This window comes from Bos javanicus, chromosome 7 (assembly GCF_032452875.1).
Source record: "Bos javanicus breed banteng chromosome 7, ARS-OSU_banteng_1.0, whole genome shotgun sequence".
Lineage (NCBI taxonomy): Eukaryota > Metazoa > Chordata > Mammalia > Artiodactyla > Bovidae > Bos > Bos javanicus.
In genome coordinates, this window is record NC_083874.1 from 89,673,998 (window position 1) to 89,679,997 (window position 6,000).

Sequence of the window (6,000 nt, forward strand, 5' to 3'; positions counted from 1 at the left end):
CATTGGAGAAGGAAATGGCAACCCACTCCAGTACTCTTGCCTGGAGAATCCCAGGGACAGAGGAGCCTGGTAGGCTGCTGTCTGTGGGGTCGCACAGAGTCGGACACGACTGAAGCGACTTAGCAGCAGCAGCAGCAGCAGCAGCATGGGAGCACAGTCGATCTGGAAAAGTGTTTTCTCCTCCTAACCATCATATCAAATAGAGAAAAGCCTCCATTAAAGTGCCTCATGACTGCCTGAGGGTAGCCCCAGTAGAAAGGTGGAAAATGTTAAGTAACTGTAAGTATATCCAACTTATAAAATATTTATTAATCAAGGGGAGGAAAAGGAATATTAATCTATTCATGTGTTTAGGGAAAGGGACTAAAAATGTTAAATAGTCTAAAATAAACTGCATAAAATTGAATAACTGTTTTGTATTCTATTGAATGATGATCGATAACACAATGGGCTGCCATTTTAATGAGGAGGAAAATTGTGTATTCAAGTTATATAAAATGGCTATTAGTCAACAATTTTGCCATTATTTGACCATTTTAATGTAAGAAAATATCAGTTTCATGTGGTTCAGCCTAATATTGGTGTTTTAAAGGCATTTCTGATAGTATTTCTCTGTTGTCGATGCATGATAATGTATGTTAATCTAAATTTTTTCTTTTCTATTGTTTTCAGTTACTTTACCATGCCAGTAGACTGTGTTGGGTGCCTGGTGATATCAAAGGAGATTTGTATAATAAAAAAGTATGCTTAGACACATCTGGTTATGATTTGTGTTTCCTTTTCTCCAATTGCATAATTCAAGTTTATGCTGCATAATTCTTTCTTCTTTTATTCTATTCCATATGGTGGCAGAACAACTACCAAAAGATGAATACTTTCAGTACCTTTCATATCAAAGCTGCAGCTTTCACATTCTGTTCTATTGATACTGCATTTTGGCAGTGGATAAAGGGACACAGTTAAAATCTCTGCTCTTAATTGGGTTTTTTTTTGGGGGGGGGAGACTTTCTTTGAACTAGTGACCACCCGTGATTTTATAATTATCAAAAATTAAGCAGCTCAGCATTTCTTGTAGGAAGTATTCACAATTCACTTCTTTGCTTTTAGAAGAAAAAAGAAAAGGAAAAAGAAAAGAAAAACTAAGGCGTATTAGAGAATTCCATTTTGTTTGGGAGTATTCCATGTGGGATTATTCTAATGCAATGCTAAGGCTATATTTGTCTGCATAGTACTCTTTCAAGCACAATCTTAAAAACCTTTTATCTTGTTCAGAACCCTACAAAGAGAAAAACTTGAAACAAGTTAGCTTTTCTGAAAAGTGAGACAATTCCAGTGTAAGATTTCTGATATGGCCTGACTTACAATACGAGCTACAGACAAAGCAATGAAGCTCTCTGTGGAATACTCTTGTTTTTTTTCCTTTCTTTAAACCATTTTCTTGACATATAATTCATGTACCATACAATTCATTCATTTCAAATGTACAGTTCAATGGTTTTGATATATAACATTATTATGGTTGAAGAATAGTGGTAAAATAAATATAAAATATGCCAGTTTAATATTTTTTAAGTATGCAGTTCAATGCTATTAATAACATTCATGATATTAGATATCTCTATGGTTCACTTTAAAAACTTTTAAATCACCTTAGCCAGAAGTTGCAGAGTATTCATACATATTTCAGTATGAGTTGAAATTCGTATGGCTGTATGGAATTCAGTTCCTATGAAATTGTTTAAGAAAGCTAACTGGATATCTGGAAGATAAAGCACTCCAAACTTAAGTCTAAACCTGCTGGCAATGATGTCTGTTTTAAGTAGGCAATCGCTGACACATATGTATACTTTGCAAAGCCCTGCGTGTTCCCCAAACATACCATGGGTCAAACCTCTCTGCCCACTGGGCTTGATTTTCCCACCCATGTGGGAAATAGACAGCGGGAGCTTTGTTTGCCGTGGCTTTGTTTCCTTGCAGTCATTGGCAAAATAAACATTACTTCAGTTTGGAGAAGTCTTCAGTAGAACTTGGGGGTCCTGGGAAAGCAGATTCTATGACCCAACACAGATGACTTCATCACATTATCTCTGGTGTTGGGTCATCCTGTTAGGATAATTGCATCACAGCATCCTGTGTGTATCCTTGTAGGACTGGCCTACATCAGAAGATGCTACGTGGGAGACTGCTCAGCCCTGGAAAGAGATGTAAAGGAGGAATACTGAAGACCTGCCCTATGTGTATCAAAGCTTCAGAGACACTTCAGGGTTTCCCCAGGCAGAGTCACACTTAAAAAAATGTCTTATGCTTTCATCATTGGACAGTACTGACGAGCTCTGCACTGAATTTGGCACAGGGATAACTGAAAATACACACAGGGAGTGTTTAGAGGGAGAACTCAGACTCATTTTGTGACCCTAACCACTAGAAGCTTCAGTTCAGTTCAGTCGCTCAGTCGTGTCCAACTCTTTGCGATCTCATGAATCACAGCGTGCCAGGCCTCCCTGTCCATCACCAACTAGAAGCTTATGTGATTATAAAAAAGTCTTTGAAGAAATCTCAGTATTTGAAAATAGAAAAGATAAGTTTAATAATTTTATATTTGTCGAAGGAAAGTGGACATTATTAAACAGAAAGACTTAGTACATAAAACGCTTACCCTCGTTCTTATTAATTATGCTTCTAGATGGGATACATATAAAAATGGAATTTAAGGAATCTTACATCACAGATTTAAAGATTTTTTTCTATCACAAGAAAATCTCTCCTTCCTGCCCTCCACCCCCATAACTGCCAAGAAATTAGCTATTTGAAATCAGCATTTGATAAGCTTACCACAGCTCACACAATGTTTTCAGAAACTTTAAATTCTTTGTCACTGTTTTATCAGTCATGCAAATGCAAGCTTATTACAAGGTAATTATGCAAAGAGTGGAAACCTGATAGTCTATCCTCATGAAGTGTCAACAGAAGTCATAATCTTGGCCCACCTAGAATTTGATGATCGGAATGAAGGGTGTGTTTGCTTCGTCTGCTCCCAAACCTCAAGTAATAAATCTCAAAAGCGTCAATATTGATTCAACAAAATGAAGGGCTGAGTCACTTCAGAACGACTCTGACAAGTGGACAAATGCTGCCATGGTGACATTTTGACATCAGGGTGGTTCCTGAACTTTGCTGGTTTCTTCCCTTGCCATTAAAGCAAAATGACAAAACCACGGGAAGTACCACACACAGCGTGCCTAAACCAGAGGCAACCAAGAAATAAGATTTCATTAGCTGTTCTTAAAGGATTAAAAATTCCATACACATTCACATCTGATTTGTGGGGAAATTCCTTTCAAAATATGAGAAAAACTGTTCTGAGACACGCTTCTGCATTGCAGGTGGATTCCTTACCTGCTGAGCCATTGGGAAAGCCCTAAGACATGTTTCTTATTAAAAATTGGAAACTATTATTAATCTAAAAATAGTCTCAGAGCATTTCCTGTAAATGTTTTGTAAACGTTGCTTGAGGAAGAAATATTTTTAACTTGGCAAGATACAGTTTTAAAATATTTTCTACAGGACATAAAGTTGTACCTAATTCATCCTTTGCTAAATAATGTAATAGATATTGTATATGGTCATAATAAAAATAAAATACAATATATGTAGCCAAATACTACTACAGTGTATATTTAGATTTATAAGGAGATGAGACTATTTGTTAGAAGGTGATATGTACACTTGATCTTAATATTCATTTGATGGAGCTATTTAGCAATTATATATATATATTTTTTACTGGTGTAAAATATGCCCAGATATATTAAAAAGAGATGCTATCGCATCATAGCAATGAAAAGAAATTATTTTAAAAATCTAATGGGAAAATGCTTTTAAATACATAACTATAAAATTGTGAATGTATAATTACCATTGTAGTGCTTTCAATATTAGATTGTTTAACTCACAAGAGAAATTTTCTCAACTGTATCTAAAACACAGCCAAAGTAGGAAATCATTGTTTTTATTTTATGTCCCTGTTTTTCTGTCAGTTATTGAAATCTTACTGTATACCGGACTTCACTATCTCTTTCAATCCACGTACAAGTCTGTGCAGTAGGTATTGTAAAAACTTCCATTTTGCAGATAAGGAAAGTAAAAGTGTCAAAGATTAATAAAATTTATGTTTGTTCAATCTAGTTATACTGTATTATCTCTTGGCATCATCTGAACCTAACTAGGAGAAACAGTTTTATTTTTGTCCTTCTATGCCTTTAGAGATAGAAACTGTGTACTGATCTTACAACATCTCAACTATCAGGTTCTGTAAATGGACTTTTTGAAGAAGAATATTTTTAACTTAAGAAGGTAAAGATTTAAAGAATTTGTAGTAGAACATAAAAATCACAGTTAATTCATCCTTTACGTTTTGCTCATTAATTTTAGAAAAATTAAGTACTGAGATTATGAGAAACTTAGAAAAGGGAGATATAGCCAAGTATAGAAAAAGTGAAATGTTAATTTCACATGAAAAAAGCAAGAGATAAGTTTTAATGTTATTTATTTATTTCTGCATCACATTTCTGATTTAAAATTCTAACATGCCACCTAGCTTCTGTTATCTGTAATGGTCTGGATTGAGTGCTACCTTGTCAAATATCTCATTCTTAAATTAAAAAGTAACTACCCTTTGTATGGGTTTCCTAGGTGGCTCAGTGGTAAAGAATCTGTCTGCCAATGCAGGGGACACAGGAGAAGTGGGTTCGGTCCCTGGGTTGAGAAGATCTGGAGTAGGAAATGGCAACCCACTCCAGTTTTCGTGCCTGGGAAATTCCATGGACAGAGGAGTCTAGCGGCTACAGACTCAACTCTCATGGAGTTGCAAAGAGTCAGACACAGCTGTGCATACATGGATGTACTCTTTGTATACTTCATCTCTGTAGGAACCAAATCATTTACAGAGAAGTTTCTGACATGGCACATTAGAGTTTTCAAAACAATTGTGATAAATCATGACAAATTAGTCACCTCTAGACAGCTGCTAAGACAATTGGTAAACAGGTGTGAGTCAGGGTAACCAAAGGCTTTGGTAAGACAGGAAAATATGGGGACTATGGCTCCTGCTAATTCTTTAGCCTCCTCCAGTTGGCTCTTCTGAGTTGACTGCTGAGCAGTAACTTTCAGCAGCCCCAACTTGTCCAACTAGAATCAACCAGGGCTCGAGACTAAATCTTTCCTCATGCCCAAATCTTTTCCTGGGAAGATGTGAAGTCACCTCCAGCTGAAGCTGTGTGTGAACACTTTCTGTCTGGGCACTTCCCTCATAGTACTGTACATGTGTCAACTTTCATTTTTGGTACCATTTTTGTTTTATTTTGTAGACCTGAAACAAATAAGCTGGCAGATACTTTTTCCAGCAAAGATTGTTTATTCGGGATCAGCAGAAAATTGCAATTCAGGGCTGGCAACCATGGTGAACCACATGCAAATCCCCCACAGCAAGGAAAAGAGAGCACCTTCATATAGAGGAAAAGGAATTTGGAAGGACTGCAGGAAACAAAGGCTATTCTTTGGCTGAGTCCTTCTCAGGAAAGAAGAGGAGTCTTTCTTCTTCCTGTTAGAAAATTAAGATCATGGCATCTGGTCCCATCACTTCATGGCAAATAGAAGGGGAAAAGTGGAAACAGTGGCAGATTTTATTTTCTTGGGTTCCAAAATCACTGCAGATGGTGACTACAGCCATGAAATTAAAAGATGCTTGCTCCTTGGAAGGAAATCAATGACAAACCTAGACAGCGTATTAAAAAGCAGAGATATCACTTTGCCGACAAATGTCCCTATAGTCAAAACTATGGTTTTCCCAGTAGCCATGTACGAATGTGAGAGTTGGACTATAAGGAGGGCTGAGCCCCAAAGAATTGATGCTTTCGAATTGTGGAGCTGGAGAAGACTCTTGAGAATCCCCTGGCCAGCAAGATCAAACCAGTCAATCCTAAAGACAATCAACCCTGAATA